This window comes from Schistocerca piceifrons, chromosome 11 (assembly GCF_021461385.2).
Source record: "Schistocerca piceifrons isolate TAMUIC-IGC-003096 chromosome 11, iqSchPice1.1, whole genome shotgun sequence".
NCBI lineage: Eukaryota > Metazoa > Arthropoda > Insecta > Orthoptera > Acrididae > Schistocerca > Schistocerca piceifrons.
The window spans coordinates 2,624,686-2,640,371 of NC_060148.1; the positions used below are offsets into that span (position 1 = coordinate 2,624,686).

Genomic DNA, 15,686 nt, shown 5'->3' on the forward strand with positions numbered 1-15,686 from the left:
GAGTGTGCGCTGATATGAAACTTCCTGGCAGATTAAAACTGCGTGCCGGCCCGAGACTCGAACTCGGGACATTTGCCTCTCGCGGGCAAGTGCTCTACCAACTGAGCCACTCAAGCACGACTCACGCTCCATCCTCACAGCTTTACTTCTGCCAGTACCTCGTCTCCTACCTTCCAAAGGAAGCAGAAGCTCTCCTGCGAACCTTGCAGAACTAGCACTCCTGAAAGAAAGGATATTGCGGAGACATGACATAGCTACAGTCTGGGGAATGTTTCCAGAATGAGATTTTCACTCTGCAGTGGAGTGTGCGCTGATATGAAACTTCCTGGCAGATTAAAACTGCGTGCCGGACCGAGACTCGAACTCGGGACATTTGCCTCTTGCGGGCAAGTGCTCTACCAACCGAGCCACCCAAGCACAACTCACGCCCCATGCTCACAGCTTTATTTTTGCCAGTACCTCGTCTCCTACCTTCCAAAGTTAAGAGAAGCTCTACTGCGAACCTTGCAGAACTAGCACTCCTCAAAGAAAGGATATTGCGGAGACATGGCATAGCTACAGCCTGGGGAATGTTTCCAGAATGAGATTTTCACTCTGCAGCGGAGTGTGCGCTGATATGAAACTTCCTGGCAGATTAAAACTGCGTGCCGGACCGAGACTCGAACTCGGGACCTTTGCCTCTCGGGGGCAAGTGCTCTACCAACTGAGCCACCCAATCACGACTCACGCTCCATCCTCACAGCTTTACTTCTGCCAGCACCTCGTCTCCTACCTTCCAAAGTTAACAGAAGCTCTCCTGCGAACCTTGCAGAACTAGCACTCCTGAAAGAAAGGATATTGCGGAGACATGGCATAGCTACAGCCTGGGGAATGTTTCCAGAATGAGATCTTCACTCTGCAGCGGAGTGTGCGCTGATATGAAACTTCCTGGAAGATTAAAACTGCGTGCCGGACCGAGACTCAAACTCGGGACATTTGCCTCTCGCGGGCAAGTGCTCTACCAACTGAGCCACCCAAGCACAACACACGCCCCATGCTCACAGCTTTATTTCTGCCAGTACCTCGTCTCCTACCTTCCAAGGTTAACAGAAGCTCTCCTGCGAAACTTGCAGAACTAGCACTCCTGAAAGAAAGGATATTGCGGAGACATGGCATAGCTACAGCCTGGGGAATGTTTCCAGAATGAGATTTTCACTCTGCAGCGGAGTGTGCGCTGATATGAAACTTCCTGGCAGATTAAAACTGCGTGCCGGACCGAGACTCGAACTCGGGACCTTTGCCTCTCGGGGGCAAGTGCTCTACCAACTGAGCCACCCAAGCACAACTCACGCCCCATGCTCACAGCTTTACTTCTGCCAGTACCTCGTCTCCTACCTTCCAAAGTTAACAGAAGCTTTCCTGCGAAACTTGCAGAACTAGCACTCCTGAAAGAAAGGATAGTGCGGAGACATGGCATAGCTACAGCCTGGGGAATGTTTCCAGAAAGAGATTTTCACTCTGCAGCGGAGTGTGCGCTGATATGAAACTTCCTGGCAGATTAAAACTGCGTGCCGGACCGAGACTCGAACTCGGAACATTTGCGTCTTGCGGGCAAGTGCTCTACCAACCGAGCCACCCAAGCACAACTCACGCCCCATGCTCACAGCTTTACTTCTACCAGTACCTTGTCTCCTACCTTCCAAAGTTAACAGAAGCTCTCCTGCGAACCTTGCAGAACTAGCACTCCTGAAAGAAAGGATATTGTGGAGACATGGCATAGCTACAGCCTGGGGAATGTTTCCAGAATGAGATTTTCACTCTGCAGCGGAGTGTGCGCTGATATGAAACTTCCTGGCAGATTAAAACTGCGTGCCGGCCCGAGACTCGAACTCGGGACATTTGCCTCTCGCGGGCAAGTGCTCTACCAACTGAGCCACTCAAGCACGACTCACGCTCCATCCTCACAGCTTTACTTCTGCCAGTACCTCGTCTCCTACCTTCCAAAGGAAGCAGAAGCTCTCCTGCGAACCTTGCAGAACTAGCACTCCTGAAAGAAAGGATATTGCGGAGACATGACATAGCTACAGTCTGGGGAATGTTTCCAGAATGAGATTTTCACTCTGCAGTGGAGTGTGCGCTGATATGAAACTTCCTGGCAGATTAAAACTGCGTGCCGGACCGAGACTCGAACTCGGGACATTTGCCTCTTGCGGGCAAGTGCTCTACCAACCGAGCCACCCAAGCACAACTCACGCCCCATGCTCACAGCTTTATTTTTGCCAGTACCTCGTCTCCTACCTTCCAAAGTTAAGAGAAGCTCTACTGCGAACCTTGCAGAACTAGCACTCCTCAAAGAAAGGATATTGCGGAGACATGGCATAGCTACAGCCTGGGGAATGTTTCCAGAATGAGATTTTCACTCTGCAGCGGAGTGTGCGCTGATATGAAACTTCCTGGCAGATTAAAACTGCGTGCCGGACCGAGACTCGAACTCGGGACCTTTGCCTCTCGGGGGCAAGTGCTCTACCAACTGAGCCACCCAATCACGACTCACGCTCCATCCTCACAGCTTTACTTCTGCCAGCACCTCGTCTCCTACCTTCCAAAGTTAACAGAAGCTCTCCTGCGAACCTTGCAGAACTAGCACTCCTGAAAGAAAGGATATTGCGGAGACATGGCATAGCTACAGCCTGGGGAATGTTTCCAGAATGAGATCTTCACTCTGCAGCGGAGTGTGCGCTGATATGAAACTTCCTGGAAGATTAAAACTGCGTGCCGGACCGAGACTCAAACTCGGGACATTTGCCTCTCGCGGGCAAGTGCTCTACCAACTGAGCCACCCAAGCACAACACACGCCCCATGCTCACAGCTTTATTTCTGCCAGTACCTCGTCTCCTACCTTCCAAGGTTAACAGAAGCTCTCCTGCGAAACTTGCAGAACTAGCACTCCTGAAAGAAAGGATATTGCGGAGACATGGCATAGCTACAGCCTGGGGAATGTTTCCAGAATGAGATTTTCACTCTGCAGCGGAGTGTGCGCTGATATGAAACTTCCTGGCAGATTAAAACTGCGTGCCGGACCGAGACTCGAACTCGGGACCTTTGCCTCTCGGGGGCAAGTGCTCTACCAACTGAGCCACCCAAGCACAACTCACGCCCCATGCTCACAGCTTTACTTCTGCCAGTACCTCGTCTCCTACCTTCCAAAGTTAACAGAAGCTTTCCTGCGAAACTTGCAGAACTAGCACTCCTGAAAGAAAGGATAGTGCGGAGACATGGCATAGCTACAGCCTGGGGAATGTTTCCAGAAAGAGATTTTCACTCTGCAGCGGAGTGTGCGCTGATATGAAACTTCCTGGCAGATTAAAACTGCGTGCCGGACCGAGACTCGAACTCGGAACATTTGCGTCTTGCGGGCAAGTGCTCTACCAACCGAGCCACCCAAGCACAACTCACGCCCCATGCTCACAGCTTTACTTCTACCAGTACCTTGTCTCCTACCTTCCAAAGTTAACAGAAGCTCTCCTGCGAACCTTGCAGAACTAGCACTCCTGAAAGAAAGGATATTGTGGAGACATGGCATAGCTACAGCCTGGGGAATGTTTCCAGAATGAGATTTTCACTCTGCAGCGGAGTGTGCGCTGATATGAAACTTCCTGGCAGATTAAAACTGCGTGCCGGCCCGAGACTCGAACTCGGGACATTTGCCTCTCGCGGGCAAGTGCTCTACCAACTGAGCCACTCAAGCACGACTCACGCTCCATCCTCACAGCTTTACTTCTGCCAGTACCTCGTCTCCTATCTTCCAAAGGTAGCAGAAGCTCTCCTGCGAACCTTGCAGAACTAGCACTCCTGAAAGAAAGGATATTGCGGAGACATGACATAGCTACAGTCTGGGGAATGTTTCCAGAATGAGATTTTCACTCTGCAGCGGAGTGTGCGCTGATATGAAACTTCCTGGCAGATTAAAACTGCGTGCCGGACCGAGACTCGTACTCGGGACCTTCGCCTCTCACGGGCAAGTGCTCTACCAACTGAGCCACCCAAGCACGACTCACGCTACATCCTCACAGCTTTACTTCTGCCAGTACCTCGTCTGCTACCTTCCAAAGTTAACAGAGGCTCTCCTGCGAACCTTGCAGAACTAACACTCCTGAAAGAAAGGATATTGCGGAGACATGACATAGCTACAGTCTGGGGAATGCTTCCAGAATGAGATTTTCACTCTGCAGCGGAGTGTGCGCTGATATGAAACTTCCTGGCAGATTAAAACTGCGTGCCGGCCCGAGACTCGAACTCGGGACATTTGCCTCTCGCGGGCAAGTGCTCTACCAACTGAGCCACTCAAGCACGACTCACGCTCCATCCTCACAGCTTTACTTCTGCCAGTACCTCGTCTGCTACCTTCCAAAGTTAACAGAGGCTCTCCTGCGAACCTGGCAGGACTAACACTCCTGAAAGAAAGGATATTGCGGAGACATAGCATAGCTACAGCCTGGGGAACGTTTCCAGAATGAGATTTTCACTCTGCAGCGGAGTGTGCGCTGATATGAAACTTCCTGGCAGATTAAAACTGTGTGCCGGACCGAGACTCGAACTCGGGACCTTTGCCTCTCGAGGGCAAGTGCTCTACCAAATGAGCCACGGAAGTACAAATCACGCCCCATGCTCACAGCTTTATTTCTGCCAGTACCTCGTCTCCTACCTTCCAAAGTTAACAGAAGCTCTCCTGCGAACCTTGCAGAACTAGCACTCCTGAATGAAAGGATATTGCGGAGACATGACATAGCTACAGCCTGGGGAATGTTTCCAGAATGTGATTTTCACTCTGCAGCGGAGTGTGCGCTGATATGAAACTTCCTGGCAGATTAAAACTGCGTGCCGGACCGAGACTCGAACTCGGGACTTTTGACTCTCTGGGGCAAGTGCTCTACCAACTGAGCCACTCAAGCAAAACTCACGCCCCATGCTCTCAGCTTTATTTCTGCCAGTACCTCGTCTCCTACCCTCCAAAGTTAACAGAAGCTCTCCTGTAAACCTTGCAGAACTAGCACTGCTGAAAGAAAGGATATTGCGGAGACATGACATAGCTACAGTCTGGGGAATGTTTCCAGAATGAGATTTTTACTCTGCAGTGGAGTGTGCGCTGATATGAAATTTCCTGGCAGATTAAAACTGCGTGCCGGACCGAGACACGAACTCGGGACATTTGCCTCTCGCGGGCAAGTGCTCTACCAACTGAGCCACTCAAGCACGACTCACGCTCCATCCTCACAGCTTTACTTCTGCCAATACCTCGTCTCCTACCTTCCAAAGTTAACAGAAGCTCTCCTGCGAACCTTGCAGAACTAGCACTCCTCAAGGAAAGGATATTGCGGAGACATGACATAGCTACAGTCTGGGGAATGTTTCCAGAATGAGATTTTCACTCTGCAGAGGAGTGTGCGCTGATATGAAACTTCCTGGCAGATTAAAACAGCGTGCGGGACCGAGACTCGAACTCGGGACATTTGCCTCTCGCGGGCAAGTGCTCTACCAACTGAGCTACCCAAGCACAACTCACGCTCTATCCTCACAGCTTTATTTCTGCCAGTACCTCGTCTCCTACCTTCCAAAGTTAACAGAAGCTCTCCTGCGAAACTTGCAGAACTAACACACCTGAAAGAAAGGATATTGCGGAGACATGGCATAGCTACAGCCCGGGGAATGTTTCCAGAATGAGATTTTCACTCTGCAGCGGAGTGAGCGCTGATTTGAAACTTCGTGGCAGATTAAAACTGCGTGCCAGACCGAGACTCGAACTCGGGACATTTGCCTCTCGCGGGCAAGTGCTCTACCAACTGAGCCACTCAAGCACGACTCACGTTCCATCCTCACAGCTTTACTTCTGCCAGTACCTCGTCTCCTACCTTCCAAAGGTAGCAGAAGCTCTCCTGCGAACCTTGCAGAACTAGCACTCCTGAAAGAAAGGATATTGCGGAGACATGACATAGCTACAGTCTGGGGAATGTTTCCAGAATGAGATTTTCACTCTGCAGCGGAGTGTGCGCTGATATGAAACTTCCTGGCAGATTAAAACTGCGTGCCGGACCGAGACTCGTACTCGGGACCTTTGCCTCTCACGGGCAAGTGCTCTACCAACTGAGCCACCCAAGCACGACTCACGCTACATCCTCACAGCTTTACTTCTGCCAGTACCTCGTCTGCTACCTTCCAAAGTTAACAGAGGCTCTCCTGCGAACCTTGCAGAACTAACACTCCTGAAAGAAAGGATATTGCGGAGACATGACATAGCTACAGTCTGGGGAATGTTTCCAGAATGAGATTTTCACTCTGCAGGGGAGTGTGCGCTGATATGAAACTTCCTGGCAGATTAAAACTGCGTGCCGGACCGAGACTCGAACTCGGGACCTTTGTCTCTCGGGGGCAAGTGGTCTACCAACTGAGCCACCCAAGCACGACTCACGCTCCATCCTCACAGCCTTACTTCTGCCAGCACCTCGTCTCCTACTTTCCAAAGTTAACAGAAGCTCTCCTGCGAGCCTTGCAGAACTAGCACTCCTGAAAGAAAGGATATTGCGGAGACATGGCATAGCTACAGCCAGGGGAATGTTTCCAGAATGAGATATTCACTCTGCAGCGGAGTGTGCGCTGATATGAAACTTCCTGGCGGATTAAAACTGCGTGCCGGACCGAGACTCGAACTCGGGACATTTGCCTCTTGCGGGCAAGTGCTCTACCAACCGAGCCACCCAAGCACAACACACGCCCCATGCTCACAGCTTTATTTCTGCCAGTACCTCGTCTCCTACCGTCCAAAGTTAACAGAAGCTCTCCTGCGAACCTTGCAGAACTAGCACCCCTGAAATAAAGGATATTGCGGAGACATGGTATAGCTACAGCCTGGGGAATGTTTCCAGAATGAGATTTTCACTCTGCAGCGGAGTGTGCGCTGATATGAAACTTCGTGGCAGATTAAAACTGCGTGCCGGACCGAGACTCGAACTCGGGACATTTGCCTCTCGCGGGCAAGTGCTCTACCAACTGAGCCACCCAAGCACAACTCACGCCCCGTGCTCACAGCTTTAATTCTGCCAATACCTCGTCTCCTACCTTCCAAACAGAAGCTCTCCTGCGAACCTTGCAGAACTAGCACTCCTGTAAGAAAGGATATTGCGGAGACATGGCATAGCTACAGCCTGGGCAATGTTTCCAGAATGAGATTTTCACTCTGCAGCGGAGTGTGCGCTGATATGAAACTTCCTGGCAGATTGAAACTGCGTGCCGGACCGAGACTCGAACTCGGGACCTTTGCCTCTCGGGGGCAAGTGCTCTACCAACTGAGACACCCAAGCACAACTCACGCCCCATGCTCACAGCTTTACTTCTGCCAGTACCTCGTCTCCTACCTTCCAAAGTTAACAGAAACTCTCCTGCGAACCTTGCAGAACTAGCACTCCTGCAAGAAAGGATAGTGCGGAGACATGGCATAGCTACAGCCTGGGGAATGTTTCCAGAATGAGATTTTCACTCTGCAGCAGAGTGTGCGCTGATATGAAACTTCCTGGCAGATTAAAACTGCGTGACGGACCGAGACTCGTATTCGGGACATTTGCCTGTTGCGGGCAAGTGCTCTACCAACCGATCCACCCAAGCACAACTCACGCCCCATGCTCACAGCTTTATTTCTGCCAGTACCTCGTCGCCTACCTTCCAAAGTTAACAGAAGCTCTCCTGCGAACCTTGCAGAACTAGCGCTCCTGAAAGAAAGGATATTGCGGAGACATGGCATAGCTACAGCCTGGGGAATGTTTCCAGAATGAGATTTTCACTCTGCAGTGGAGTGTGCGCTGATATGAAACTTCCTGGCGGATTAAAACTGCGTGCCGGACCGAGACTCGAACTCGGGACATTTGCCTCTTGCGGGCAAGTGCTCTACCAACCGAGCCACCCAAGCACAACTCACGCCCCATGCTCACAGCTTTATTTCTGCCAGTACCTCGTCTCCTACCTTCCAAAGTTAAGAGAAGCTCTACTGCGAACCTTGCAGAACTAGCACTCCTCAAAGAAAGGATATTGCGGAGACATGGCATAGCTACAGCCTGGGGAATGTTTCCAGAATGAGATTTTCACTCTGCAGCGGAGTGTGCGCTGATATGAAACTTCCTGGCAGATTAAAACAGCGTGCCGGACCGAGACTCGAACTCGGGACCTTTGCCTCTCGGGGGCAAGTGCTCTACCAACTGAGCCACCCAATCACGACTCACGCTCCATCCTCACAGCTTTACTTCTGCCAGCACCTCGTCTCCTACCTTCCAAAGTTAACAGAAGCTCTCCTGCGAACCTTGCAGAACTAGCACTCCTGAAAGAAAGGATATTGCGGAGACATGGCATAGCTACAGCCTGGGGAATGTTTCCAGAATGAGATCTTCACTCTGCAGCGGAGTGTGCGCTGATATGAAACTTCCTGGAAGATTAAAACTGCGTGCCGGACCGAGACTCAAACTCGGGACATTTGCCTCTCGCGGGCAAGTGCTCTACCAACTGAGCCACCCAAGCACAACACACGCCCCATGCTCACAGCTTTATTTCTGCCAGTACCTCGTCTCCTACCTTCCAAAGTTAACAGAAGCTCTCCTGCGAAACTTGCAGAACTAGCACTCCTGAAAGAAAGGATATTGCGGAGACATGGCATAGCTACAGCCTAGGGAATGTTTCCAGAATGAGATTTTCACTCTGCAGCGGATTGTGCGCTGATATGAAACTTCCTGGCAGATTAAAACTGCGTGCCGGACCGAGACTCGAACTCGGGACCTTTGCCTCTCGGGGGCAAGTGCTCTACCAACTGAGCCACCCAAGCACAACTCACGCTCCATGCTCACAGCTTTACTTCTGCCAGTACCTCGTCTCCTACCTTCCAAAGTTAACAGAAGCTTTCCTGCGAAACTTGCAGAGCTAGCACTCCTGAAAGAAAGGATAGTGCGGAGACATGGCATAGCTACAGCCTGGGGAATGTTTCCAGAAAGAGATTTTCACTCTGCAGCGGAGTGTGCGCTGATATGAAACTTCCTGGCAGATTAAAACTGCGTGCCGGACCGAGACTCGAACTCGGGACATTTGCGTCTTGCGGGCAAGTGCTCTACCAACCGAGCCACCCAAGCACAACTCACGCCCCATGCTCACAGCTTTACTTCTACCAGTACCTTGTCTCCTACCTTCCAAAGTTAACAGAAGCTCTCCTGCGAACCTTGCAGAACTAGCACTCCTGAAAGAAAGGATATTGTGGAGACATGGCATAGCTACAGCCTGGGGAATGTTTCCAGAATGAGATTTTCACTCTGCAGCGGAGTGTGCGCTGATATGAAACTTCCTGGCAGATTAAAACTGCGTGCCGGCCCGAGACTCGAACTCGGGACATTTGCCTCTCGCGGGCAAGTGCTCTACCAACTGAGCCACTCAAGCACGACTCACGCTCCATCCTCACAGCTTTACTTCTGCCAGTACCTCGTCTCCTACCTTCCAAAGGTAGCAGAAGCTCTCCTGCGAACCTTGCAGAACTAGCACTCCTGAAAGAAAGGATATTGCGGAGACATGACATAGCTACAGTCTGGGGAATGTTTCCAGAATGAGATTTTCACTCTGCAGCGGAGTGTGCGCTGATATGAAACTTCCTGGCAGATTAAAACTGCGTGCCGGACCGAGACTCGTACTCGGGACCTTTGCCTCTCACGGGCAAGTGCTCTACCAACTGAGCCACCCAAGCACGACTCACGCTACATCCTCACAGCTTTACTTCTGCCAGTACCTCGTCTGCTACCTTCCAAAGTTAACAGAGGCTCTCCTGCGAACCTTGCAGAACTAACACTCCTGAAAGAAAGGATATTGCGGAGACATGACATAGCTACAGTCTGGGGAATGTTTCCAGAATGAGATTTTCACTCTGCAGCGGAGTGTGCGCTGATATGAAACTTCCTGGCAGATTAAAACTGCGTGCCGGCCCGAGACTCGAACTCGGGACATTTGCCTCTCGCGGGCAAGTGCTCTACCAACTGAGCCACTCAAGCACGACTCACGCTCCATCCTCACAGCTTTACTTCTGCCAGTACCTCGTCTGCTACCTTCCAAAGTTAACAGAGGCTCTCCTGCGAACCTGGCAGAACTAACACTCCTGAAAGAAAGGATATTGCGGAGACATAGCATAGCTACAGCCTGGGGAACGTTTCCAGAATGAGATTTTCACTCTGCAGCGGAGTGTGCGCTGATATGAAACTTCCTGGCAGATTAAAACTGTGTGCCGGACCGAGACTCGAACTCGGGACCTTTGCCTCTCGAGGGCAAGTGCTCTACCAAATGAGCCACGGAAGTACAAATCACGCCCCATGCTCACAGCTTTATTTCTGCCAGTACCTCGTCTCCTACCTTCCAAAGTTAACAGAAGCTCTCCTGCGAACCTTGCAGAACTAGCACTCCTGAATGAAAGGATATTGCGGAGACATGACATAGCTACAGCCTGGGGAATGTTTCCAGAATGTGATTTTCACTCTGCAGCGGAGTGTGCGCTGATATGAAACTTCCTGGCAGATTAAAACTGCGTGCCGGACCGAGACTCGAACTCGGGACTTTTGACTCTCTGGGGCAAGTGCTCTACCAACTGAGCCACTCAAGCAAAACTCACGCCCCATGCTCTCAGCTTTATTTCTGCCAGTACCTCGTCTCCTACCCTCCAAAGTTAACAGAAGCTCTCCTGTAAACCTTGCAGAACTAGCACTGCTGAAAGAAAGGATATTGCGGAGACATGACATAGCTACAGTCTGGGGAATGTTTCCAGAATGAGATTTTTACTCTGCAGCGGAGTGTGCGCTGATATGAAATTTCCTGGCAGATTAAAACTGCGTGCCGGACCGAGACACGAACTCGGGACATTTGCCTCTCGCGGGCAAGTGCTCTACCAACTGAGCCACTCAAGCACGACTCACGCTCCATCCTCACAGCTTTACTTCTGCCAATACCTCGTCTCCTACCTTCCAAAGTTAACAGAAGCTCTCCTGCGAACCTTGCAGAACTAGCACTCCTCAAGGAAAGGATATTGCGGAGACATGACATAGCTACAGTCTGGGGAATGTTTCCAGAATGAGATTTTCACTCTGCAGAGGAGTGTGCGCTGATATGAAACTTCCTGGCAGATTAAAACAGCGTGCGGGACCGAGACTCGAACTCGGGACATTTGCCTCTCGCGGGCAAGTGCTCTACCAACTGAGCTACCCAAGCACAACTCACGCTCTATCCTCACAGCTTTATTTCTGCCAGTACCTCGTCTCCTACCTTCCAAAGTTAACAGAAGCTCTCCTGCGAAACTTGCAGAACTAACACACCTGAAAGAAAGGATATTGCGGAGACATGGCATAGCTACAGCCCGGGGAATGTTTCCAGAATGAGATTTTCACTCTGCAGCGGAGTGAGCGCTGATTTGAAACTTCGTGGCAGATTAAAACTGCGTGCCAGACCGAGACTCGAACTCGGGATATTTGCCTCTCGCGGGCAAGTGCTCTACCAACTGAGCCACTCAAGCACGACTCACGTTCCATCCTCACAGCTTTACTTCTGCCAGTACCTCGTCTCCTACCTTCCAAAGGTAGCAGAAGCTCTCCTGCGAACCTTGCAGAACTAGCACTCCTGAAAGAAAGGATATTGCGGAGACATGACATAGCTACAGTCTGGGGAATGTTTCCAGAATGAGATTTTCACTCTGCAGCGGAGTGTGCGCTGATATGAAACTTCCTGGCAGATTAAAACTGCGTGCCGGACCGAGACTCGTACTCGGGACCTTTGCCTCTCACGGGCAAGTGCTCTACCAACTGAGCCACCCAAGCACGACTCACGCTACATCCTCACAGCTTTACTTCTGCCAGTACCTCGTCTGCTACCTTCCAAAGTTAACAGAGGCTCTCCTGCGAACCTTGCAGAACTAACACTCCTGAAAGAAAGGATATTGCGGAGACATGACATAGCTACAGTCTGGGGAATGTTTCCAGAATGAGATTTTCACTCTGCAGGGGAGTGTGCGCTGATATGAAACTTCCTGGCAGATTAAAACTGCGTGCCGGACCGAGACTCGAACTCGGGACCTTTGTCTCTCGGGGGCAAGTGCTCTACCAACTGAGCCACCCAAGCACGACTCACGCTCCATCCTCACAGCCTTACTTCTGCCAGCACCTCGTCTCCTACTTTCCAAAGTTAACAGAAGCTCTCCTGCGAGCCTTGCAGAACTAGCACTCCTGAAAGAAAGGATATTGCGGAGACATGGCATAGCTACAGCCTGGGGAATGTTTCCAGAATGAGATATTCACTCTGCAGCGGAGTGTGCGCTGATATGAAACTTCCTGGCGGATTAAAACTGCGTGCCGGACCGAGACTCGAACTCGGGACATTTGCCTCTTGCGGGCAAGTGCTCTACCAACCGAGCCACCCAAGCACAACACACGCCCCATGCTCACAGCTTTATTTCTGCCAGTACCTCGTCTCCTACCGTCCAAAGTTAACAGAAGCTCTCCTGCGAACCTTGCAGAACTAGCACCCCTGAAATAAAGGATATTGCGGAGACATGGTATAGCTACAGCCTGGGGAATGTTTCCAGAATGAGATTTTCACTCTGCAGCGGAGTGTGCGCTGATATGAAACTTCGTGGCAGATTAAAACTGCGTGCCGGACCGAGACTCGAACTCGGGACATTTGCCTCTCGCGGGCAAGTGCTCTACCAACTGAGCCACCCAAGCACAACTCACGCCCCGTGCTCACAGCTTTAATTCTGCCAATACCTCGTCTCCTACCTTCCAAAGTTAACAGAAGCTCTCCTGCGAACCTTGCAGAACTAGCACTCCTGTAACAAAGGATATTGCGGAGACATGGCATAGCTACAGCCTGGGCAATGTTTCCAGAATGAGATTTTCACTCTGCAGCGGAGTGTGCGCTGATATGAAACTTCCTGGCAGATTGAAACTGCGTGCCGGACCGAGACTCGAACTGGGGACCTTTGCCTCTCGGGGGCAAGTGCTCTACCAACTGAGACACCCAAGCACAACTCACGCCCCATGCTCACAGCTTTACTTCTGCCAGTACCTCGTCTCCTACCTTCCAAAGTTAACAGAAACTCTCCTGCGAACCTTGCAGAACTAGCACTCCTGAAAGAAAGGATATTGCGGAGACATAGCATAGCTACAGCCTGGGGAACGTTTCCAGAATGAGATTTTCACTCTGCAGTGCAGTGTGCGCTGGTATGAAACTTCCTGGCACATTAAAACTGCGTGCCGGATCGAGACTCGAACTCGGGACATTTGCCTATCGCGGGCAAGTGCTCTACCAACTGAGCCACCCAAGCACAACTCACACCCCATGCTCACAGCTTTACTCCTGCCAGTACCTCGTCTCCTACCTTCCAAAGCTAACAGAAGCTCTCCTGCGAACCTTGCAGAACTAGCACTCCTGAAAGAAAGGATATTGCGGAGACATGGCATAGCTACAGCCTGGGGAATGTTTCCAGAATGAGATTTTCACTCTGCAGTGGAGTGTGCGCTGGTATGAAACTTCCTGGCAGATTAAAACTGCGTGCCGGATCGAGACTCGATCTCGGGACATTTGCCTATCGCGGGCAAGTGCTCTACCAACTGAGCCACCCAAGCACGACTCACGCTCCATCCTCACAGCTTTACTTCTGCCAGTACCTCGTCTCGTACCTTCCAAAGTTAACAGAAGCTCTCCTGCGAACCTTGCAGTACTAGCACTCCTGAAAGAAAGGATATTGCGGAGACATGGCATAGCTACAGCCTGGGGAATGTTTCCAGAATGAGATTTTCACTCTGCAGTGGAGTGTGCGCTGGTATGAAACTTCCTGGCAGATTAAAACTGCGTGCCGGATCGAGACTCGAACTCGGGACATTTGCCACTCGCGGGCAAGTGCTCTACCAACTGAGATACCCAAGCACGACCCACGCTACATCCTCACAGCTTTACTTCTGCCAGTACCTCGTCTCCTACCTTCCAAAGATAACAGAAGCTGTCCTGCGAAACTGGCAGAACTAGCACTCCTGAAAGAAAGGATATTGCGGAGACATAGCATAGCTAAAGCCTGGGGAACGTTTCCAGAATGAGATTTTCACTCTGCAGTGCAGTGTGCGCTGATATGAAACTTCCTGGCAGATTAAAACTGTGTACCGGACCGAGACTCGAACTCGGGACCTTTGCCTCTCGGGGGCAAGTGCTCTACCAACTGAGCCATGCAAGCACAACTCACGCCCCATGCTCACAGCTTTATTTCTGCCAGTACCTCGTCTCCTACCTTCCAAAGTTAACAGAAGCTCTCATGCGAACCTTGCAGAAGTAACACTCCTGAAAGAAAGGATATTGCGGAGACATGGGATAGCCACAGGCTGGGGAATGTTTCCAGAATGAGATTTTCACTCTGCAGTGGAGTGTGCGCTGGTATGAAACTTCCTGGCAGATTAAAACTGCGTGCCGGATCGAGACTCGAACTCGGGACATTTGCCTATCACGGGCAAGTGCTCTACCAACTGAGCCACCCAAGCACAACTCACGCCCCATGCTCACAGCTTTACCTCTGCCAGTACCTCGTCTCCTACCTTCCAAAGTTAACAGAAGCTCTCCTGCGAACCTTGCAGAACTAGCACTCCTGAAAGAAAGGATATTGCGGACACATGGCATAGCTACAGCCTGGGGAATGTTTCCAGAATGAGATTTTCACAATGCAGTGGAGTGTGCGCTGGTATGAAACTTCCTGGCAGATTAAAACTGCGTGCCGGATCGAGACTCGAACTCGGGACATTTGCCTCTCGCGGGCAAGTGCTCTACCAACTGAGCCACCCAAGCACGACTCACGCTACATCCTCACAGCTTTACATCTGCCAGTACCTCGTCTCCTACCTTCCAAAGTTAACAGAAGCTGTCCTGCGAACCTGGCAGAACTAGCACTCCTGAAAGAAAGGATATTGCGGAGACATAGCATAGCTACAGCCTGGGGAACGTTTCCAGAATGAGATTTTCACTCTGCAGTGCAGTGTGCGCTGGTATGAAACTTCCTGGCAGATTAAAACTGCGTGCCGGATCGAGACTCGAACTCGGGACATTTGCCTATCGCGGGCAAGTGCTCTACCAACTGAGCCACCCAAGCACAACTCACGCCCCATGCTCACAGCTTTACTTCTGCCAGTACCTCGTCTCCTACCTTCCAAAGTTAACAGAAGCTGTCCTGCGAACCTGGCAGAACTAGCACTCCTGAAAGAAAGGATATTGCGGAGACATAGCATAGCTAAACCCTGGGGAACGTTTCCAGAATGAGATTTTCACTCTGCAGTGCAGTGTGCGCTGATATGAAACCTCCTGGCAGATTAAAACTGTGTGCCGGACCGAGACTCGAACTCGGGACCTTTGCCTCTCGGGGGCAAGTGCTCTACCAACTGAGCCATGCAAGCACAACTCACGCCCCATGCTCACAGCATTATATCTGCCAGTACCTCGTCTCCTACCTTCCAAAGTTAACAGAAGCTCTCCTGCGAACCTTGCAGAACTAGCACTCCTGAAAGAAAGGATATTGCGGAGACATGGCATAGCTACAGCCTGGGGAATATTTCCAGAATGAGATTTTCACTCTGCAGCGGAGTGTGCGCTGATATGAAACTTCCTGGCAGATTAAAAC

General features: G+C 51.1%; 3 non-coding genes across 3 annotated transcripts; all 3 read right to left on the minus strand.

Moving 5' to 3' along the window:
* Positions 1-1,243: 1,243 nt before the first annotated feature.
* Positions 1,244-1,320, minus strand: Trnas-cga. Its single transcript has one exon. It is a non-coding gene; the product is annotated as a tRNA-Ser (tRNA).
* Positions 1,321-3,049: 1,729 nt separating this feature from the next.
* On the minus strand, positions 3,050-3,126 carry Trnas-cga. The gene has a single exon. It is a non-coding gene; the product is annotated as a tRNA-Ser (tRNA).
* Positions 3,127-8,763: 5,637 nt separating this feature from the next.
* On the minus strand, positions 8,764-8,840 carry Trnas-cga. The gene has a single exon. It is a non-coding gene; the product is annotated as a tRNA-Ser (tRNA).
* Positions 8,841-15,686: the final 6,846 nt, after the last annotated feature.